Source organism: Leptonotus elevatus, chromosome 3 (assembly GCF_054856555.1).
Source record: "Leptonotus elevatus isolate MCC_2025b chromosome 3, RoL_Lele_1.0, whole genome shotgun sequence".
NCBI classification, from domain to species: Eukaryota; Metazoa; Chordata; class Actinopteri; order Syngnathiformes; family Syngnathidae; genus Leptonotus; species Leptonotus elevatus.
Genome location: NC_141241.1, coordinates 4,777,872 through 4,802,826, shown reverse-complemented (window position 1 = coordinate 4,802,826; position 24,955 = coordinate 4,777,872). Strand labels below are relative to the sequence as shown.

Genomic DNA, 24,955 nt, shown 5'->3' with positions numbered 1-24,955 from the left:
TGCTGTTTCCAAACCTTTTTTGAGCCAATAAGGCAAACATTCTACATGAGGAAAATCTCATAGCACACCTCGGGTGACCAGATTTTCAAAATGAAAAAGCGGGGCGCTGTAATTTCACCAAATTTCATCGCTAGTCAGTCTTCGTCAATGGGGGAGTGAAAAGACTGCCGACATGCACATCAATCTTTTCAAGTGAGAGTTACTGTCCTGGTATGAAGGCCCCTTAAGTGTCTGGTGCCCCACTTCTCTCTCCTTTTTTTTTTTTTTTTTGCCTCAGTGAGGATGAGCACTTAAAGCTACCGAACGCAGAACATTTAATTTTGAATCGCTACTGCCACCTGTGGCCAGAAAATGAAACTGCATTTTCCCTTCTTTACGTACACAACGCTCACATGACGTCACATCCGCAGGCAGAGGGTGGGAAATTCGAACCTGAATCCAGTTTGAAAACTAATGGCCAGAGGCTTGCAGGAGTTCCCATTATGAACAGCTAAGGTGTTAATCTCCTAATTAAAAAAAAAAATCTGTCATAAATGCTCAAATAAAAAGGCTTTGTAAAGACATTTTTGGGCAAATTGTTACAAAGTGCAGCTTTAAGAATGCACTCTGCGACACAAGAGCCCAAATGTTTCATTCCCTCCGCCAGCCATGATATATGGATGGATGAGATGCCACCCAAGAGGCATCTGAGTGTGTACGTGTCTCTCTTGTATGCACAAACACAATAATAAACAACAGATTAAAATAATAAAGACAAAATAACCCCAAAATAAAAATAAAACAGTTTGACTCCTCACATTGTGGAGAAGAGTGAAGCTAAAAATGGTGTTGGAAAAAGAGCAGAGCAGCCTCATTTCTTCTTGTTGTTGTGCACATATCAGCCCTGCCTGTGAGCTACTATTGATCTGAAGCAGATTAGTTCTGCACTGGGGGACTAAACACGGCCTACAGAGTTCTGCCACAGTCATACAGCTGGTTAAAGATGAGCATTTGACCAATGACCTCAGCAGAAAAGACTGCACATGAAGAGAAGTTTTGTTTGTTTGTTTGTTTGTTTGTTTGTTAAAGACCACATTTGCATAGACATTTTGCTGTTGTTTTGCTGGATGCTGTTGTGCACAATAGCAACGGTTTATAGTGGTGAGGGCATCAGTGGAAAACAAATATTTAAATATACAACTATTGTCCATTTTATGGTAAAAAGGGATTTTGTAAAAAATTATGTATCTTAAAAGTTTTTATTTACAGAAAAGAACAAATTCATTTTTGACAATAATATGTTCTATGAAGCCCCACTGGTCTAAATTTGGTATTCTGATCATGGTAATATTGAATATGAGTGAGTTAAGCAGCAAAATCCAGCCATATTTATCCATCTCAGCAGGCGGCCATTTTGCCACTTGCTGGCGACTGAAGATGACATCAATGTTGTTCAGGTCTCCGGTAACAACCAATCACAGCTCAGCCTGAGCCCCGAGCAACTGTGATGTCATCTTCAGTTGACAGCAAGTGGCAAAATGGCCACCTGCTGAGATGGATAAAAATGGCTGGATTTTGCTTCATAACTCATATTCCACAAATGTAATATTAATCAGAATGTCATGTTTAGACTAGTGAGGTCACGTATAACATATTATTGTCAAGAAATGTTTTAGGTTGACTTTCACTTTAACCGGAAGTATGAAGCAGACACACACACTATTTGCTAATAGGGATGTTCATACTTTTTTTCAGACAAATACCAGCACGAGTACTCGACACTTGAGCAGTCAGCAATACAAAGTATTGAAATTTTAGAAAAGTAAACATGTTTACTACTTTCTGTAACAATGACTGTGATGTTTTGAAACAATTGAGGGCCTAATAGAATCAGAGGTGGCAAATCCAGGTCCAGAAAGTAAAAACCCTGCCACAGTTTGGCTTTAGCCCCAGGTGCTAGCTAGCTAGCTCCCCAGGTACTTGTTTACCTTTTAGGGAGCTAGCTAGCTAGTCTGACATCCAGGAACCCGAAAAAGACAGAGGAAACAAATGTTTTGGGTCTGCTGCAGTTGTGGATATTCAGACAGACAGACACACTTTCAGACAGACGGACTTTCTTATCCCATTCACAATACAGCTGCAATCACTCTTTGTTCAGAATCATTAGATTCGACACTGCAGGTGTACCTAATGAAGTGTTTAGCTAGTTGATAGCATACCATGTTTGTCTGTATTTTCCAAGGTCTACATACCACATACTCTGATTACATATAAGCCGAGACATTTCAGGTTGGATGCTCAAACTCTGTTTTTCAGTATACGGAAGCCTCCTCGAGCCAGAGCCCGTCCCCGGAGAGAGACCTGACAGAGAAAAGCCATAAGACAAGCTTCAAAGGACACACACAGATTGCCTGCCTCGTCTTCCTCATTCCCTCTCCTTCCTCCTCCTCCTCCTCCTGCTTCCTCCATCCAGCACCACCACAAGCAGCAGACTATCCGGCTTTATTCGTACATGAGAGATGGATGTGCACCGGTAGTGAGGAGAGAGCGGGTATACATTTGCAAAACATTCCCTGGAGGGGTTGTGAGATTGCCTTCATTTGGATGGACTGTAATTGGCCAGGGGGGCTCTCCTCTCCAGACAGCCCCGGCACCATGCACACATCTCTCTCTCGCTCTCTGATATTGCGCACCATCTTCAGCCCGGGGCCTCCAGGCTCGCCGCGTGCCATCTGTGCCCACAACAAGCACAGGCTGCAGTTTTCCTTCTTTGAGTAAGCTCTTGCTGGCGCGCCTTTTGATCAGCGTTGATACACCGGGCTTACCCGCCCGCCCGCCCGCCCGCTCGCTCGCAGTAGACACCCCTTAGATTTCAAAAGTCCAAAACTACACACGCCATCTCATTTTTGGAAATGGGAGACATAAATCTTTCATAGCTCTTGCCATTTTTCTTCAGCTATTTTAAAATGCTTGTAGACAAGCACCCCCAATGCTCTGCATTGTAACGGGAAATACAAATGTTCGGTTGCAGCCTCACCTCAAGCAGAGATGAGCATACTATTTGCCAGATAGGTGACTTCATGAGTAAGTATGAAAATAACAGTAAAATATGTTAAATTGTTTGTTTTAAGTATGAAATAATTCATTCACGTGTTTTCTTTGTATTATTTATAATTAATGTCACATAATTCTCTAATATATATTAGGGATAGATGACTACCAATACCAGGTATCAGTAGCTGGCCTTATTTTTAGGTGTCGCCATGGCAACCGATAATAGTATTGGGAGGAAAAATGCTATATTGGGATATATGGGTCTTTCCTTAAAATAATTTTATTTTTTTCAAGGGGGGCACGATTTACGCATCAGAATTTCTAGTAGAATCGGTACTTGGTATCCTAAAAATGTTGTAGAAGTGATTATTTGAAAATACAAACATTTGCAGAGATTTATAGGGATTAATTGTTGCTTACTTATATTTATTTTGTTCCTACTTTGTTGAATTTTTGTTGAAAATTTTAGCAAAAAGGCACCTTATGCACCGCGATGTCATTTTTAATCAACAGCAAGCAACAAAATGGCCGCCCCCCCAAGATGGATAAAAACATGTGGATTTTGCTTCTTAACTCACATTCCACAAATCAGCATTCTTTGTTTAGACTAGTGGGGCTGCAAAGAACTTATTATTGTAAATACATTTTTTTTAATCGACTTCCCCCGTTAATTACATACACCACATGCCGATATATTGACATCTTCTCATTCTTTCTCAAAGACCTCAGCTGCTTGCATGTGTCTAATGAGATGGCAAACCATGGCACCATTTGGCTTTTTTTTTTTTTTTCTTACCTCTCGTTTTATTTGTCTTGGAAGGATGAGTCCAATAGACCACTCCTGACCAGCTGGTGAACATTTGTGTTCTAGGAAAAAGAGAAATGGGTAGTTTGAGACTCAACAAAAGAGCTACAGAGAATAATCTTTAAAACAGATCAATGAATTCAACACGTCAATGCTCAGTATGCACCAAGACCACCTGGAGTCTGTTGAAGTTTGAGGTTTTAAGTCTATTTTCACTTTTTTTTTCTTATATTGTTTCTCAGTCACACATCGATTTTTAATAGATTTGCCACTGCACTTTTCAGCACTCTAGATTTAAACTTATAGAGGGTTATTAGAGTTTTAGTTTTGAGTTTTGTTATTTAGTTAGTTGGTTTTAAGTAGTTTTCAGGATGGTTTGTTAGTTGTTATTAGTTTTAGTTTTTAAAAAAAAATGCTTATATTTAGTTTAGTTTTAGTTAGTTTTTATTTTTATTTATCTAAATGTATACTACTTGTGCACAATATTTAATAAACGCCATGGTAAAATGAAAACATCACTTCAGTGTCACTTTCAAATGTCCTTATTTCAGTTAATATTGAAATAAATATACTTAAAATCATATTTAAAATCATCCCCAAAGACTCATGCATTAAATTAATTACCAAAGACTAAAACAAAGGACATATTCGCTATAATTATAGTTAGTTTTAGTTAGCTTTGTAAACATAAAATGTAGTTTCAGTTAGTTTTTGTTTTTTAAGAAGCATTTTCGTTTTTATTAAGTTATTGAAATTGTTTTTGAATTTTAGATTTAGTTTTTTCGTTAACTAAAATAACCTTGACAGGCAATAAAGGAAAAAATATACATATTTTCTTCCGCAAATCAAAACACTTCCTTTGGGTCTTAACATGTCTGTGACACACATTTAATCAAAGGATTAAAAATCACAGCACACTTTACACCTCCTATTTAACACCTTGCTGAAAAAAGCCTGTTTGAGTGGGGAATCTTATCTCAAGAAAATTAGACAAGGCGAGTTTGGTTATCGTTATCATACCTGGCAACTTGTACAGTAGAGCCTTATATAAAATATAAAATAAATAAATATATATATATATATATTTTTAAAGTTCTAATAAAAGACGGTGTCAATCGTATTGACTTGTCCATCCACTTTACATGTGTTTAGATTTGGGTTGTACCAGAAAGCATCACCACCATGAACAGTTGTCTCCAATCATTGCAATGAGATTAGATCGGCAATAATACAGCACAAATTGAATTGAATAAGCGGTTATTAGCCCAACATTCATCAGTTATGATGCATTCCCCCCTTCCCTTGGTGAGTGCAATGATCATAACTCTCCTTTTGTGTTCTGTCAGTGGCAAGCGCGCAAGTGCCAACCTGATGTATTCGCCCACTCTCACCACGTCCTCGTGTTGTCCTCTACTCCATCGCATTTTCTTTCATAATGTTTGGTGAGACTTTGGAATGTGCGGCCAAATAAACAGCCGCATATTTACACACACCGACAGCACTTCCTCTTGTCTGCCTACTTGTCTCTCTCTACCCCTCAGCTCTCTTTCCAAGGAGGACTTAATGAATATTTCCCTTTGAGAGGGCGAGTGTAAAACAAACACAAGCCCGCGTCTCTTTTTCCCTCAGCCCGGTTCCTTGGAGGGAAGATGCAAGACACATGAAAGGGCTGAGAGACCAGAGAGCAAATACAGTATTTTGGCATCTGCACCGCATTCGTTCCCGCCACAAAATTCTCTCCAGTCTTCTGATCATCTCCACAGCAAAGAGTGATGGCAGCGAGAAGGGATGATGGTTACTGGGCAAAAATCGGATTGTAATCAACGTGAAGCAAAACGTGAAACGGAACCCCCCGAAAATCCCACCGTATTATTACATTAGTGATCCAACACCAAGCGGTGCTTATACTAAAAAACTGAAGCAGACAACCTTGTGCAGTCGCTCAGTGATTACTGATTAGCAGTGAGGAAAATCTGGTGAAATGTGCGTCAAATGAAATCAATCAAGCATGTTGGAAGGGATATACTCTGTAGTTTATTTCATCTGACAAGGAGGATACTAATCCGGAGTAATTAGATTACTAATCTGTTTACCCTGGCCATTTAGGACAGAATAAAAAAATCTATTGTTTAAAAAAAAAAACTATTTTACCACCAATAGTGTTTATTGACGAATACTAAAATCCCAATGAATGCTGCCAATAACGTCAAATAACGTGAATGGGGTTGTGAAAATCCAAGAACACCCACTAACTATGGCCAGCAGATGGCAGCATTGTATCTTTTTTTTAATGGGCTCCCGGGTATCAAATTACATGAAAACATGGCAGATCTTAGGAAATAGAACGTGAGGATGACGTGAATGATCAAAGCCTTTGTCACATTAAATTTAATTCACACAGCGTCACTAAACACACACTTGCAGAACATTTTTCTTTTCACAAAAAAAGCTTGTTTTCTCCTTGTTTTTTCCATTTTCGCTTTGTCACTCAAATGACCTAGTGTCAAACGGTGATTCCCAAAGGGCCGAATAAGGTAGAAACATTCTTTTCACCATGTTTATGTAGTCATAGCACACAATATTCTGTTTGCTTTGAAATATGAGTGAAAATGCTCGAAATCGGCCAGCACCGCAGGGGTTGTTTTTTGGATAACGTTTGGCAGCAAAAGAGTTCATGTAATATTATTTATATAATTTATTACAGTATAGAACTTTACTTTACTGTAGTAATTGCACGGATTTTACTTTATTTTTAGCCAGCGCAGTGTGATAGTGGTTAACATGTCCGTCTCATGGTTCCAACCTGGGTTCTATCTTTCTCTCACTTTTCAAAAACATGCATGTTAGGTTATGTGAAGAATCTAAATTGTCCCAAGGTGTGAATTGGAGTATGAATAAATGGTTTGTCCATATGTGAATGTGTGTATGTGGATTGGCCGGCGACCGGTCAGCTGGGAAAGGCTATAGCTCATCCGTGACTCTAATTGCAAGCCATACAGAGAATGGATGGATGTTTTACTGATGCTCCAACCTCAAGGTTCACAAGGTCACATATTAGTAAATTGTCTTGTGCTCCAGCCGTGAGGCTCACAAGGCCACATACTCGGGTGTCTGCTTGTTATGCCACTCATATCTTTGAAAACAATTGTTTTGACAAAGGCAGGGCAGAGGGTGAGTGGTTATTAGTTAAATTTGAGGTTGAAGGCTCTAATCCGGTTGCTGACCTTCCCGGTGCGGAACTTGCATATTCTTCTGGTGTTTGTGTTTTTATTTTAATTATTTTTTTTATTTACTCGCTACCACATTCCAGAAAAAATACATGCTAGGTTATTTATTTATACATCTATTATTTGTAACTGCTTATCCCCACTAGGGTCATGGCTGACTGGGTAAGAGGCAGGGATCACCCTAAACTGGTTGCCAGCCTTTCACAGATGACTGTAAATTGCGTGAATGCTTGCTTGTCTTTAAGTGCCCTGCAATTGGCTGGTGATTTTTCCAGAGTGGGTCCACAACTGGGCAAAATGTTTTACAATGCTCCATGCTGGATTGGTTTGCACGGGTCTGCAAAAATACCTAAACCTTGTCTATTCTGCCCCTGCGCAAATTGACGCCGTGCCTCACACCAGATCCAGTAAATCCATGACCTGCAGCAAACAAAATGTTTCCGCTCGATTAAGAAATGATTCCCAATACACGCAAGTACGCAAGACCAGGAAGAGCGACTGTGTGATCAATTTGTTTTATTCTTAGCCAACACGACATTGAAGACACATCGAGAATTAGATCTTTTGTCTGACTTCTTGAGGTCTATGGATTAAAATGGAAGATTTCAGGCCATAGGAATGAGAAAATGGACAGGACGACCCCCAAATATCTCAGAAGACAACTTGGTCACCCCTGGGATTTGCTCATAATTCTGTTTCAGCTCTAAACTGTCGTCCCCGTCCCTGAGATCCCTCCCACGTCATCCTTCAATCTTCATCCTCTTGCTCTCCCCACAATATCGATTTTCTATTTTCTCTTTTGTCCCCTCCCTCTTCCCCCCGTGTCCCGCATCTCCTGCCATCAGCTCAAGCACACTTCCTACAGTTGGGCCCGTGTGACGGAGTTCTTTTCATCCCATGGTCTCTCTCTCTCTCTCTTTTATCCTTTCTCTCTCTGGTCGGAGTTTCTCCTCTTTGACAAGGTCGATGCCCTAGCTATGCTTGGAGCTGCTTAAGGTTGGTAAATGGAGATGTAATGTCATAGAGTGGTGGGATAATAGAATCTATGAGGGCTGGGTCTGATCTTGTTAGAATGGGTCGGGCACGATTGGCTCAGTCGAGATCTCGAGGCAGCCACAGCGCGGATGGAGGTCTTGTTTTAGTAAATACCCTTCGATGACATATTTGAAGATGACGTAAAGAGCCTTTCAATAGGATATATGACGAGACTTGTGGTCAAAAGTTTCTAGCAGCAGAATAAAAGTTTGCTAAATGTAATTGAAGTACAAGACACCTTGTAAGTGACTTCAAAGTGTTTGGCTCAAGGTCCACTTCTTGTCAACAACCTTTTTCAACAGAAACCGTGTATAATATTACAAGCGATGGTGTATTCAATAAAGGGGCTTATGAAATAAGTAAACGTCGTTGACACCAGCTACTTAACAGCAAATGCAGTTTTTACAAGTATCACCCAAAGCATTATGTAATGTTTAAGCAATCAATCTAAAAGGCAACTAGAAATATGTTAGAATAATTCTGCTTGCTTGAAAAGTGGGTGGGCTCAAACAAAAGGTGCTCTGCCGTGAGTTGTTTACCACATCTCAATGTAAATACCATGAAATAAAAGCTGGAATTCTGAACTTCTGTCTAGGATTCATCTTTTGATCTGAAACCCAAATGTCTTCAGTGTACAAGAATTGCCATTACAATACTTTTGGAGGGAACATGAGTGTAAATGTTATGATCTAAAGTTATACCTAGAGAGGATTTTATTTTTTAATTTTTTTTAATAATGTTCAATGTTAATTTTGACAAGAATTTGTAATTTAGTTTTAGTTAGTCTTTTGACTAAAATTAATTAAAGTTTTAGTCATAATTTATCTTATTATTATCTGATTGTATTTTAGTTTTAATCCAATTTTAGTCGACAAAAATAAAGAGCAATTTTAGTTGACAAAATTGACAGCATCCTCCAGCATACATTTAAACTTTTATTCAGAAAATTATAACACACCTAATTTGTAACTGTAGTTTAACACGCAAGACACATTTAATACAACGGCGTCTTTATGATTTGTTTCAATGAAACATGTTGAACTGACAATAATAAAACTTAGTTTTCACCTAAATAAAAAAGTGCATAATTGCTTGAGGTTAATCTTACAGCCGCACAATGAATGTAAACATGTTTGAACATTAAATAAAGTGCAGTGGTTATTTTCTCCAACCCGCGTTTCATTCCTTCTGATTGGATTGTGTGAATTTTCATCACTGTGTTGTTTCCATTTTCGTTTTTAGTCATTGACGAAATTGTCAGCCAATTTTAGTTATCGTTATCGTCTCAATGAATGGCTTCTATTTTAGTTTTCGTTTCACTTTCGTCTGAAAAATTTATTTTGTGACGAAAATGTGCCTACGGAATTATCACTGTCCTAGAACAAAGATAACAATGGACAAATTCCATTCTAATGTCATTATTTCTCCATTTCAGAAATTCCACAACGCACCAAAGCTAAAAGCAAAACATTTGTGGAGACGTCAATAAGACAACCGCCTCATGATCTTCAAGCTTGGCAGAGATAATAAACAGCACATTTCTTACATTAATACTATAAAGAGTTAATTTTCCTTTAGAAATGTGGTCAACTGAGGGAAGAATGTACAATGTTGGCTATTTATATAATATAATATAATATAATATAATATAATATAATATAATATAATATAATATAATATAATATAATATAATATAATATAATATAATATAATATAATAGGAGAATCCCTACTAACAAAGTTCAAGTTCGATTTAATCAACTCGAAAAGCACCCGTGAGTTCAACATCCACCTGTCCAAAGTAAATGAAAGCTGCGGGTTGACTTTTTGTGCACCCATCCCCTAACCTCTTAAGTCGGCGTGTCCCATTGCTGGATGGATCGCCGCGAGTTCCTTCGTCTCATCAGCGATGACCTTCAGAGGGATTCTGATGCAGTAGGATGTCATCCCGCTTGGCAGCAGCAGACGGACCGCTGCAAAGGCAAGGACGCAAGTAGCTCAAATAGATCAACCAAACAAACGGCCACTTCGTCATGAAGTGAAATGGGCATATATCAAACACAGGTGCAGCTGCGGGTCAGAGACAAATGTTTTCATCGCCACTCATATTTACTTAAAAATGTGCGTAGGTGATGAGCTCACACATAGAAAGTCTTTCCGGAATAGTGGAAGAAAGGAGAAAGAGCCTGCGAAATCTGTGCAATTTTGCAAAATGTGAGGTTTTCTCACATCTCTTAATGTTACTTTGCTGTTTGGAAGTTTCAACAGCCCGCAAACTATTGCATCACAGCATTTAGTTTCAACGTTTTGACTCCTTCAATGATTCATGACGACGGTCAAGCAAACTGTATTAATTTTTAAGACATGGCTGGCAGGAGTGGAAAGGGGAAGCGATGGGGCCGGGGTAAGTAAGCACAGTAAATAACTTCTTCAAAAGAAATATAAGGCAGCCCCTCCCCCATTGCCCTCTCTGCCATGCCGAGTAATTACTTGCCCCGGCCTGCTGTAATAATTCCTATTACAAGCAGAACGGAAGAGTCAGTAATTCAGCGTGCGGGACAAGGTGAAGGCAAGGCCACGCTACTGTGGATCAATATTTCATTTACTCAACCTGCTTCGCCATCCCGGGTCAGGATCACATACACCAACAGGAGGCAGAAAGAGGAAAATAAGGGGTGAAAAAAAAAAAGAGGAAAAAAAGCTCCACTAAAAACAACAACACAAGCCCCCTAATTTCCTTTGGGTTTAGTGAGGGAGGTCTGTAGGAAGCTGATGCTCTGGAGTTGTGGCTTGTGGAGGTCACATGTGTAAGTGTGTGGGTAAATATTGGCCTTCAAACATTGGCCAAAACAATCGGCCAAGAGGGCCAAATGGCCGATTATTTTCCCCTTAAAACGTTATTGAAGAAAACCGAAGTTTCCGACGCTGTGAAAGTACCATGAATGCACCATTTTGCTTGTGTAGCAACTAGCAAGTGTGTAGCGTATGTTATTCTGGTTATTCTGATGTCTCCCCAAGCGTCCTTTAAGCTGTTTAATGACACCTCAGTTGGAGTTAACTGTAAAACTAAACACACAAAACGTTAAGAATTACATCCGCTGTATATTTAAATACAAAACATGCTTGATTTTTAAAACATCACTAGCTTAGCGCCAATGCTAAAAGCAAAGGGAGGATCCCATTCAAATGCTAACAGGAGGATAGTTTTTACCTTCAAATAACGAATATCCACACACAAATGCTGTGGGAACACATACACACAGGTGAGATAACGCTACGTAAGGGCACAAATTCTTCCCAATGTGTGAAAAACGAGTTATTTAAATAGAATTAAAATCACAACTTTCTTCTGTACTCAATTTAAGTGTGTATGCCATGGATGCACGGCACCACACTGCCTCCAAGAGGCCAAAATGCAACAGTCAGTATTTGTTTTTAGTGTTTTTTCACTTATTATTTTAGTTTATTCTTATTATATGTGATTTCAAATAATCGACAGATTAATCGTTAATTGGTATTTTTTCTGCCAAAAATCAGTATCGGCATAAAAAAATGCATATAGGTTGGGCCCTAGTAAAGTTATATATATATATGTAATTAATGTTTTTTTTTATATACTTATGCTTGGTTAAAATAGGAAATCCTATTGAGCAATGGGCGCTACTCATTCCTGTTCAAAAACATACAACATTGAGAGCTCCATGAAATAGAGAGCATCCACCCAAGCACTTCATGACAACGGATTGTTTTTCAAATTTTTACGACATTTGGTCAAATAAACGTTTCCTGTATGTATTTTCCCATATGTAGTGACCCAAGACCTTTACACGCCACGGTAATGTTTACCTGTTAAACTTCATCTCCCGTTTACAGTTGAAATCAAGATCAGCTTTTTCTACCTACAGCAGTGCAGCATCAATAATACTTCGCATCGCCATTGCAGCCTGTTTGCAGACTTCAATTCAGAGTCGGGAAGCATATTTTCTGCACTCAAGGAGCAGCTCTTTGGACTGCATTGATTATTACTATGCGAGGGAGTGAGGGATCACTGCAGACAAATATATATATTTTTTTTATTGTGGCAGATTAACCTGCTGTTAAACCTTAAACAAGCTGGAGGTAACTTCTAACAAAAGAAGGGTGCAGCTAAGAATAATTTTGAGAGACTCCATTTGTAAATTTTCAATAATAATTGGATCAACGGTAGCTCAGCTGTAAGGAGGCTTGGAGTCCTGATATGAACAAAAAGTAACAATTCCTTCAAGTCTTTCAGTAGTAGTAGAAGTAGTAAAAGTAGTAGACGTATTCCTAGAAGAAGAAGAAGAAGAAGAAGCTAAACTAGGCTAAGCTAACTCTTAGCCTACCTGGTAGCTACATTACAGTTGCAAATTTGTCCCCTTGTCATTTTTATCATGGTGAATGAGTTGTGGGACATGTTATACAAACACTAAAAACAACCAGAACACCACAACTATAAATTCATAACAATGTCCAATTTAGGGTGACCATGCTCTCTTTTGGGAGGACACGACATTTTCTTACGTTCTGTTTTTTTAAAAATTTTTTTTAATACATTTATGAAAATGTCCGGTTGGCATTGCGTGACTAATAGAAGGTGAAGTACACTGTGTAACTGCGACTGGTGCCATAATTTCAAGACCGGGGCAACTGGCAGACCGCAGATCTTGGTGCTAAAAAGGTTACATACAGAGGAGGCATACGTTCAAATAAAGTATGGAATCTTTAAGTGAACCTCAAGTATCATTTGATCATCATCAGAAGCTGGGTCGAGTGTCTTCTTTTTGTAAATCAAAATATGGTGGATGTAGCATATATTAGTAATTTTTAGTAAATTGAATTATCGGTTATTTAATTAGTCTGTCCTTGAACGTCTGCACAATTGAACAGCACTCCATGTCTGGTGAATGTTTCGGCCAGAGTGCAGGATCATTTTCAAGTGGGGAACACTGATTAACTGACTGTTAAACTGCTGAGTAGGTGTTGAAGTCTCACAATCGAAGAACTATATTCATCATCCTCAGCGCGAGACTGTTTTTCCCGTGGGTCCATCAGGAAGCATACGGCAGTCTTAATCTTAATCTTGTGTATATAAAAGCATTTCCTCAAGATAAGCACTTTAGTTCAGTTTTGCCAAAAGTTGTGTATGTAATTTAGGCCAAAAGTTGTGTATGTAATTTAGGCCACTTTGACCTGCTTTTGAAATCTGACATTTAAGTTACATACCTATTTTTATATCTTTTCCTTGTGAATAAAATGTATCATCAAAGATAATGAACTCATTCAAACCCAAAAACATGTCAATATGTTTTAAAACAAATACTTTGTCCTTCACTCCACAAAACGTTATATGTCCTTTATGTTTTTTAATGCAAGAGCACACAGAAGGCTTTGATGCAGCTTCTAACATGAAGAGGTGGCTTAAAGCAATGGCAGTGATGACAAAAAACGGCCAGCAGGTGACAGCAGAGTATAAGAAAGCCAGGGCCAGTGTTTTCACCATGAATTTGAATATTGATGAAATTTAGCTATATTCTAATGCTAATTGCTGAGAAACGTAAACAGATACAAATATACTTTTTTTTCCTGATGAAAGAAGAGGCTTCAATTTTTCTTTTGGTATGTTCCATATTTTTATAGCAATACAACACAACATTCTGTGGGCCTTGCAAAATCGGTCAAAATCCAGTAAAACAGGCGGGAGCAAAGGGGGTCGCTTCAGTGACAATGGCTGTGAGTGGATGAGTTAACACGAGAGTTTGTTTGGAAGGAGGGAATTTGGAACGATCAATTATTGGTAATGGTACGAATCAGGTGGTGTCAAGCTGAAGTATACATCGTTCAAAGAACTTTCAGAGGCTGAACTGTGATTATGTCTTTGTTGTTAGATGGAGTTGGAAAGGTTCCTCAACAACCAAGGTAACATTTGTATTACCTGAAAAAAAAAAAGATGTCACTCCAACATGGCGAACTGGGATGAAAACAAAGAGACTTAATCACTGAAGGGAGTTTCAAAGAGTGCAGACTCCACACAAAAGTGGGTGGCGCCTTTGTCATTTGCGTAAACTTTTCAAGGTACTTGCTTTAGCGCATTCAAGGTTGCGGCGAACACATCAAGACTCCGTCGTGCAAACACAGACAAGCTGTGAAGTGACTTACCTTTTCTTTCAAAAACCAGCGCTGCTGTCGCAAAGGTGACGGGTCTTAAATCAATAGGTGAGAACGTTTGTGACTTCCTCGGTCTTCTCTCTCATAACGCCGTGGCCTTCTCTGAGCCACAAAGGTCATATCACTTGAAGAGGGGGACGGCAGAAGAGAGAAGGAGGGCGAGAGAATCACATGCATTAAAGACCGACACAAATTACGGGGCTTGGGGAGGAGGAGGAGGAGGAGGAGGAGGAGGCGGAGGCGGAGGCGGAGGCGGAGGAGGAGTGAATTTAATAAATAACAAATTCTCCTCAGATCCACTGCAGCAGGGCTTTGTATTTAATTGCAAAATATTGATTTTTCTCCCCGCTTCTATCTTTTCATTCTTGAGCATTGCTTCCATTTAGGAACAATCAGGTTACCAAGGTGGGCCACCAAGTCGAATGTCATTCATTCTCCTTCCACCTACTTCTCCTCTCCTTTCCCCCCTCCTCCTTCGTCCCCAGTCTCCTCTTCTTCTTTATGTCCCTCTCATCATCCTTCCACCAGGTGCTTTTTGTGTTTAGTGCTTTTTTTTTCTGGTTTCTTAGCTGTCAAGGTTATCTTAACGTGACTTTGACTACTTCCCATCTGTTCGTCAAGGGGTTTGATAAATAGAAAAGATAGCAGTAAATCCTCTTCTTTTTTTTTTATTACTAACAAGCATCTCATATTTTTTCAAATGTGAGAGCATAAATTCACATCACTCAAAACAGCATCAAAACTTTTTGAGGGTCCAAACAAACAAACACAAGACATGCACAAATGGACAAATAATAAAAGACCTCAAGTAAGCTACACGTGTTATGTTAGTCATCTCCATCTTTGTATGTCAAGTTTAATAAAAGGTTGACAAGTTTGGGAAGAATGAAAGTTTCCCCTCAATCGTTCGTTATTAAGCGGCGCTTGCCTTCAAATGGGCGTGTCAGGTAAATTATGCGCGTTTCGAGGCACTGCGAGTTCACGTTAAATGTCACGAAGAAACCAACAGTAGCTTAACCTCATCAGCTTTCAAATCATACATGTCAACAGTGCCACCACGTTGCTCAAGGCCGCTTCTCGGGACGCAGGGTTATATTTTCATCTAAGAAGCAAAGCAATTTGGAGGGATCCTCCCCTTTAAATGCCGACTTGACATTTCCTGCCATTATGAGCACAATGCGCTCTTTTATACAACGAATAGCAATTAGCCCACAGGAAAATGTCAAATGAATTAGAGCCCACTGAGGTGTACGTGGCGATGTGGTCAACTCTTAAGCTCATCCAAAACTATCTGAGAAAGTAAAGTTTTCGTGCCATAAGTATTTTTCTCTCTGACATTCTCCTGTCAAGACACAGGAAACTGAATTATAGCACATTTTACATCCACTTGTCATACTGTGGTTCAAATCGCACCGTTTTGGGGAGGCGCTTCTGTCTCATGCAAATTCTGAATATGGCTTCCACTAACATGTCGACCAGTGCAGGAGCTAGTGTGGGGTCAGCTGTCTCAGCACCCAGAGCTCTGCCTCCTTCCATAAGGGGTGTGCGTATTTGCAGGTTAATATCCCGTTGCATTATGGGGAAGAAAAAACAAAACAGAATCTAAATAATGCATTGCAGACACAATAAAAAATCATAAAGGTTATGAATGAACAATGTTTTTTACTTAATTTTTGAATGTATTGGTATAAAGTGGGCCAAATGCTTAGAAAAATTAACATTTTTCACAATATCTTTAATGGCATTACAAAAAAATATGCTACGTTTTTAGCATTTAGCCTACAAGTACATTCGAACATACTTGCGAGTTCGTTCGAACATGCATACACACTCAAACTTATTCGGCAGCCAAAATTTGTTTTACTCCACATTGGTAGCTCCACGCTTCCAACAAGTCCTCCAACAATAACGACCATATTGGTCGTTTTACCATGCACCATAATACGACCAAGTATCACGTATTGTAGTTTAGCGACCTCTATTGGCCATGTTCAATAGCGAAAAATTACAAAACTGAGTCCCGAACGCGGATCGTCTGGTCGGGAGACTAACGTCTAACTTACTGAGCTAACAGTCCAATGTTAAAATGTATGTCAATTCGCCGCCATGGACTAATGGTTGGGGTTAGCATGAGGCGGATCGGGTTCGAGTCTCACTTTAGTATTTTTGCGCTATTTAACATGGCCGATAGATGTCGCTAAACTACGACACGTAACACTTGGTCGTAATTTGGCACCTTTTCAAAGCGACCTATGTGGTCGTATTTATTGGAGGACTGCCTCCACGTTTCCGTATTTTCCAGTCAGCGTCCTTCAAAACACATTAAAATTACAATACAGTTGTACTTCTATGGATAAGATCTGTCATATTCACACTATATTGACAGAGAATGCAACATATTTCAATGAGCCTACAGCGCTGGCACATCTGTGCAGCAAAGGAGTGGAACTGGACAATAAATATTTTAATACTAAAGACACAGTCATTGTTCAGTGCTATCAATAGAGAATATGTGCGGTATGCCTCGAGGACGAAATAACAACATGGAGAGGTGACAAAACTACAGTGTGAGAAGAAGCTGAGGCAACAACATGCATGAATGGCATGTAGTAAAAGGGCACAGATGGAGAGCGGGAGAACAAAAACAGTTCAAGGCAAGCACAAGCCAAATGTTACGGGTGATTGTTATGGATAAGAAAAATATAAATGGAATTCCACATTCACATTTTTTTTTTACTCTGAATCAGTTGATTTGAACTTGGTCCTCCAAAGGGTGCTAGTGGGAAGTGAACTCATCTCAACCGTCATTTAACACGACACCGATGGATATTATTGGAAATAAGCTGCATATCTTAAATGGAGTCATTGAAATGTTGTGTTTTCAATATGTCATGAATCAAATTTTGGCATTAACCGAACCCATATACTTGTATGGTATAGAAATTATATTTAATAGATCAAAAGGAGAATTTGAAACTAAATTTATATTAGATATGTTTTACATGAGATTACATTTATTAGCTGCACACTTCCTCCCAACAAAAGTATTCATTCAGAATTTAAAGCTTCCGCATGGTGTCTTTCTGCTACTGGTCGTTCTGAATAAAGTTTTTCATCCCTAGCAACAGTAACCACGTGAAGCGGAGTAGTGCGGAATGTCAATTCTTTCTGCCGGAGCCGCTCGTTGCTGATCGTCTTTCCGGCTCAGCCTGTGTGCAACGGCGTCTTTTGTTCAGTAATGCGGATGACATTAGCCACATTATCATACACACAATAATGGGAATGTCACTCACGTCACTGCCGGAATCAAGTCTGACGGACATTAAAACTCGAAAAAGATAGATTATATTAAAATTCAGTGAAGAATGTACAATTTTGTCAATTTGTTGAATCACAAAAATCATTCTGCTTGCTACATCTATTTTCTGCCGTTTATCCTGTTCAGGGTCACGGTGAGCTGCATTTGTATGACAACACACCTGTAGGCCATCAATACAAAATAATCCAATTGAAAAATGAGAACAATTCGTTTACTCCTATGATTGGCTTGCACACAGGAAGGGGCGCAAACTAAGTTTGTAAGTACCTTTATAGCATAGTTTAATTGTCTTTTTTTTTTTTAAATATATATTTCCTCACCTTCAGGCAATTTTTATTACAGTGGAATAGAGTGCATTTTAACTGTAAATAACACAGAGCAAGAGCTTCCCTTCAATAAGAAATCATACACTCACAACCGAGCACTCCTGAAAATAGTAAATGCCTTCATCCGTGCCCTCTTACCTAAGACCAACTCACTAATCATCAATGACAGATTTCCAATCCAATCTGCCCGAGGTCACAACTCTTTAATTATCCAAACAGGTCAAAGGTCACAGACACTTATCATGCGGCTTTGGTCAAAGGCCAGCCAGTGAGGTCAAGGCAGTAGCAGGGCATATGGGGAATCTGGTTGCAGATTCTGCGGCTCGCGAACCAGACGTGATTAGCGTCGGCCGTTGGGGAGTTGATCACAAGCTGGCACGAGGCCTGCGGTGTCCGGCGCGTAATTAAAGGCGGGTGTGGAGTGTACAGTAGCTCTAAGAAAATTTGAAGAAATGTGAAATGAAGCGCAATCCTTTTTCTCATTTTTTTAGTCCATGTTGAAATTCATCCATACCCTATATGCATACAATGAATAATAATGGCAGAATAATACATGCTAAATCACAGCAGCTTCCCATAACCATCATCATTTCATATACGTCCTATGATCCTCATTTTTACATTGACTGGCTTAGGACACTATTGTAACTGTGCAGATTTTACAATGACAACTCAGGTTTATGTTGTTTCTCCAGCCATTGAACTACATTTTCCATTTTTTATTCTCTAAAACAGAAGTTTTGTAAGTTCAACTTATAAAAGTCAACTTCATTCACCAAATATGTAAAAACACATACGGAATTTGTTACAATACTTTGAGTAACGTGATTTAGAATTGTCATTTTTTAGTACATTTGAAAATGTAAACAATGGAAAAGATTTATAGAAGTGTAAGTGTTTTCACATCAATGATTAATTATTACTAATAGGACTGTCACTAACAAATCTTTTTTAAATAGATTTATCGATTACTCCGTCGACTACTCAGGTAATCGCCCTGCCTCCTGTTTTGAGGCAGACATTTTTTGTCGACTTTTGTGGTCGATTTAGCCGATTTTTTTCCGCAGCCCTAAATTTTTTTATTTTATTCAACTAGACTGGATCGACCAACATTTTGCATTTTTATGCAAAATCCGTGATGGGTTGAAATGTCTTAATTTGCCCAATCAACCAATTACGTCATTTATCGGCTCTACAAAATACTCTAAGACATTACATGTGTTTTTTTGAAGAAATGTTGGGATTCATTTGCCCCCCCCATGCATTTCAATTGGTGTCAATTATACGTGGGTTTTCACTAATCGTGGGCCGGGCCAGTCGAGATCCCCCACTCAACTGCAGACTAAATATAAAAGTTGTTTAAATAGATATCATGGTGATTGATTATCGTTTTTTTTTTTTTTTCAAACTCGCTGATCACTCGAAAAAACTTGATTGCGTAACATCTAGATTAAACATAACTTGGACAAATTTGTTATTTCAGAAGTGTGTGTCAAACTGGTAGCCCAAAGAGGTAGCTCTACGTTTCAAAAAGGTTGACATAAAAACATTCGCTCTCATATATTCTCCTATGGAATTAGAGCCTTTAATTAATCTAAGAAGCATGTTAATGGAAAGTGGGAACAAACCTGCCACAAATCTCTGAATTGTGAGGCGGACACATTAGCAACCAGGCTATCCCTATACAGTGTGCAGGTCTCGAGGCACTACTGGCTTTGTTAATTAAACGACCTTTTTCAAAAGAGTCATTTTGACACAATAAAGGGTTAGCAGCAAAACCTTGAAGAATGGCGGGACTAAGGAAAGGGATCATTCAATTTAAATCAAGGATAACACTTCAGAAACAAAAATTTATCTTTAACATTTTTTGTCACCGTGATCCATAAAACTGCTCTCAATGAAGCAAGAAGCAGCCTTCTAACTAACGCTCAGGTCATAAAATGGGGCATTTTCTTTTCATTTTTATTAACAGTTCAGCCTTGGAGGAGGTTGCACTCCGCTGTGTGAGATTCTAGTTACGTGTGGTCAGAAATTTAATTGCTAAAATGATGCAACAGACCTATGCATGAGTGTTTACATAATATTTGTAATGTTTAGTGGTTACAGGTAGTATTCATAACATCATTGTGGGAGCGTGTCTATCCTGAAGGGCTTGCCTCCATAAACTCGCACTAAATAGTGGTGGTGACCTTGATGGCTGCACACATAATAAGACATTATATGTGTGTGTATTTGAGGGAAAGCCGAATACCCATAGATATACGCGGTACCCAAAAAAATCAAATAAAATATTGCACGTAATCAATGATTTCGACTCATTATCATTGTTTATTTTAATTTTTTGCCACTGTTCCACATTTAATTGTATTCTGGATTCATTCATTCTCACATAATCACACACTGAAAGGCCAAGGAGGAAAAAAAAGTGACTCTTTCACACACACACACACACACACACACACACACACACACACACACACACACACACACACACACACACACACACACACACACACACACACACACACACACACACACACACACACACACACACACACATCTGAAGTCAACAGGACCAAAGAGACCCAAATGTAATCAGGCAATTATTATTGTTTCTCTATTCTGCCTGCCATCCAAGAGACTGTGGGAATAATAGAATTAATGTGAATCAGACCAAAGATGGGGTCCTCATTACCCGGGGGAGTCGAGCTATTGTACAAAGGCCACATCCTACACAGATCTGCTTTGTTAAACAGTCCCGCTGCTCAGATACTATTAAATGCTTTAGTAATCATGAGAGCTCCTAGTGTGTGTGTGTGGGGGGGGGGGGGGGGGGGGGGCGTGCGCGCGCGTGTGATCCGCTGTCCTTAGGGGGTCAACTGTACTTTAAAGCGATTCTCATTCACAAATTTCTTTGGGAATTTAGGATGAATTGGATTTGATTTATTTGAATCATATTAAAAACATCAGGTGCGGTGGAGAAGCCGTTAGCACGTCCGCCTTATAGTTCTGAAGTTAGGGGTTCAAATTCGGGCTCTGGCCTAGCGTTCATTTTATAAGCTATTCTTAAATTTTGTATCTGCTTTAGTACAGTTTCAAACAAGCTTGTTAGTTTTTATCACATTCCTTCAAAGTCATCCTGTTTTTATTTGGTCAAGTTTTAGCCGACTATTACTCGAGCACTTTAGTCTAAGAAAAATAATTGTATTTGTCTAGTTTTAGTCAACAAAACATCAGGACTATTATTTTACCCTTCTACATTTTTTTAAAATGATGTGTATTTTATTTTATCTAGATTAATTGTTATAGTTTGTTTTAATTTTAGTTTACGTCCATGTGTAGCTTGCCCAGGTAATTTTTGTTAACTATGGACGCAGCAATTAATTCTGTTCTCGCAGAATTACTCACCGTTTCCTTGCTGAATTTGAACAGCGAGAGGCGGTACGTGCATTTTTATCTGACAAAGATGTTCGTGCCCCCCCCCCCCCCCTTTCCAAGACGAGACGGAAGATGACATTTTTATGGGTTGCGTTGATTGGTCAAAACAAATGTGCAAAAAAAGATGCCGCGTCGTCCAATCAGCTTGAAGTATTGTACAGCAAGTCCCTCCTTTCCCAAACAGATCTGCAGTGAATTACAATTTATCAATCTGGCTTGCGAGGTTAGCTACTATCGCTACATGCTACAAGCTAGTAATTTAGCCGCATTAGTTTGCGCTTGCGGTCGGTTTAATGTTATTGTTGTAACATTATAGCTGTTGGTTTAAAGTTAACGTTATAAACAACCACCACCAAATCTTTTGTTAACTTCCTACGATATCTTTGTGGTGAAGTGTGACGTGTCGCTTCTGTTTTGTTGTGTTTTTGTCCCCCCAGCAACCTCATGCCTGCTTTCCTTCCCCCTTAAACTTCGATGCACTGTAGTGAAAATCTGTCCATATATCACGTCTTCTCTTTCTCCCGGGCCCCGTGCAAAGCATGGCCAATTATGCTTTGTTTTTAGAATTTGATATTTATAAGCCAGCAGCATGCCTTAATGGACAATTAAACAATCTGTAGTCTTCATTTCCTGCCATTATCTTCGGAATATTTAAAAAAAAAAAAAATCAATTCAATCAGTATGCTAAGTTATAGTGATCTATTAACGTTTAGAAATGTTACTTACTTTCTGCTACAATACTGAACAAAGAACCATTCCTTGCAGGTCACAATATCCATCTCGCAAAGCACAGATATAAATGATGGCAGCGCTGCTGTCCAGGGTGATCCCAACTCTGCTGACTGGGCTGCCAGCGACTCAGCAGCTGCAAGCGGGCAGGCTGCCTCGCACTACATTGACAATTTATCTCTGTGACTTGGATTACGCTGGTACTTTCCTGTTCTTTGATAGTGTTACAGTCTCACGATATATCTCTTCCCTTCGCGGACAAAGGGATGCCACAACAGGCAACTAAAGAGTCTCACGGGTAAGAGTGAGAATGCCCTAACTAAGCCCGCCTGGATTTTGAGCGAGGGGCCTCCGTGTGTGGTTGTATTAGTTAAAAAATGAAATAGCTTAGACTGCATTTTGTGTAAACTTTGCGTATGTAATTCTAAAAAAGAACACTCAAACAGCAAAAAAATAAAAAAATTAAAAAAAAATTCTAAGTGCGAAAAGAACAACTTGCAAAATTTAATAGGAACATTCTTAAAAGAATACAGACAAAAAAAATACACTTTCTCCTTGGCATGCTATAAAAGGAGTGTTTATTTAATGAGTGCTATGTTCCCATAACGACGTTAAAGCATCATTTAAAACATATTTACTGTTTTTCCACGGTAGGACAATAACATCCAAATGTCACCGTATATACATTAACTAATCACTTTTTGTGTTTTCCCCGGGTCAAAGGTCGGCAGTATAGTGAAGTCCACTTAAAATAGTTGCCTCTTTACAATACATTGACATGTCTTGCTGATGTCATCTGACCTACTGCTGGCCTTTTGACCCGCTCTGTGTTTTAGAGCTCTAATGAGCCATTGACCTCATCTCCTCCCACATCACCCTTTACACCCATTTTGACCCCTCTGACCCCTTTGGTGAGGTCATAAGCCTGTTGAAATCCAATCACGGCTTTAAAAAAAAATATATATATATATATATATATTTGTCTATGACTTGCTAACATCATTGTCAGGACAAACTAACGCCACATTAAACAGGTACAGAATACATTTTGGAAACATCACTCTTTCACTTTATTGGCTCTCATTTAGACCAAATGGAGCAGCGAGGCAAAATATCATGCTGAATAATGACAACTTCTCTTCAAAGCCTGTGCAATTAAACATATTGAACAACGGTGACTAACTGAAAAATCTCTTGTCCATCCTCCATTGCATTAAGCAGATTAGGGAATTGAGGTTGAAAAGTCGGAAAGCCATTTAAAGAGACAAGTGGGTTGAAATGCAAGTATTGACACCTATTTAAAAAAACAAAATCAGCAGTTTATTAGTGCCACTAAAATTAAGCTAATTGCAAAAGCAAGGATGCACTTTTTGAAAATAGCTATAGATCAGTTCGCTGTAAGCGCAGTGGCGGCAACCGCGGAGGAACTTGCAGTGCTATATCTTGCTAACGAGAACTATTATTATTTTTCATTTTATGGCAAATCCTTCCGCGCCGTGTCCGTCATAGCGGCGAGCTACCAAATATGCTTGGCATCTAAACCAATTCATTCAACCACTTGCAAGGCTTTGTCGGAGTCAGAACCGGTGGGTCATAAGGTGTCACTGTTTAAACAACAGAAGCACTAACAGCTGTGCACTGCACATTCACCTCCTTTCCCTCTGTCACTCCTTTTGTCTTTTGATCTAAAAGAAGCACATCCAGTGCAGCTGTCTTTGAAACTCAGGCTGCAGCTACAAGGCCACAAGAAATTGAACAACTACGTGGGATAACAAAGGTAAATAGAAGATGGATGGATGGATGGATGTTTTGTAGTTTGTTTTTTTATGTGGTTGTAGTTCGCAATGGTTTTGGACTGTAAATTAAAATCGCATGCATTATTTTAGCAGATGTAAACAAATGTAAACATCACTGATGTCAGTGGATTGTGCAGGTGTTTTAAACCGTGCTTTATGAGCATTAATGCGCAAGCAAATCCAATAAAGTCAGTCTTCCCGTGACTGAGTCAAATTTGATGAACACCATGACAGCAGTATAGCGCCAGCTTGGGCTTCATGCCTTCATCATCAGTTCGTGGACAGATTGTTACGTAACATTTGGTCAATTCTGCCGTTTCGATTAATGATACAGGATATGGAAACTGCACATTATTGTCTTGGTACAAATTCACACAGGAGTGTCCCCCTCCCATTTTAAAAAGGTAGACCTTAATCTTCAGGTGACTTTTTCTGTTCATCATTGGGGTAATTTTCAGCAAGTGCAGAAAATGTGATGTTTGTTACCCTTAAATAGTAATTGCTAACGCACTAATGCTAATTGTGATTGCTAACCTTTTAGCATAGGCTAATTTTGTTGGCGTTCAATAATGCTCATGCACAAAAGTAAATTAGTAGTTGTATCCCCTCAATTCAGCTCATGTATACATACTGATGTATGTATCAACTAAATAGCGGTTCGTGTTTGTTTACCTTTGATGTAATTGCTAGTGCGCTACTGCTAATTGTGATTGCTAACCATTTAGCATAGGCTAATTTTGTTGGTGTTCAATAATGCATATGTACAGAAGATAACGAGTAGTTATATCCATTCAATTCAACTCGCGGTCAAGCATAGTGGATACAAAATAAAATAAATAAATAATAATAATAATAAAATGTTATGGGGGCTGGCGGTTATTCGATGGAATAATCGATAGGATAATCGATTTGAAAAAATATTCGATAGTGACAGCCCTACACCCATCCCATTAAGAACCAAAAAAATTCACAACCACATACAAAAAAAAAAAAAAAGGAGCAATGATGATGACATTACCGAATGAACAATACTGAGCTCTTTAAGATAAAAAAAGAAAAAGA

At 39.0% G+C, this 24,955-nt stretch overlaps 1 long non-coding RNA gene across 3 annotated transcripts in view; it reads right to left on the bottom strand.

Annotated features, from left to right (window-relative positions):
* Window positions 1–2,029: 2,029 nt before the first annotated feature.
* LOC147176698 (uncharacterized) overlaps window positions 2,030–24,955 on the bottom strand; it is a 36,922-nt gene continuing 13,996 nt past the window's right edge. For 2 of the 3 annotated variants that reach the window (XR_015094384.1, XR_015094382.1), the window contains 4 exons: window positions 14,277–14,409; window positions 9,947–10,072; window positions 3,830–3,900; window positions 2,030–2,340 (listed from right to left, as the gene is read on the bottom strand). This is a non-coding gene — a long non-coding RNA (uncharacterized LOC147176698). Of the gene's footprint in view, window positions 2,341–3,829; window positions 3,901–9,946; window positions 10,073–11,310; window positions 11,440–14,276; window positions 14,410–24,955 lie in introns of those variants that run through there. The other variant, XR_015094383.1, reaches the window with a different exon arrangement.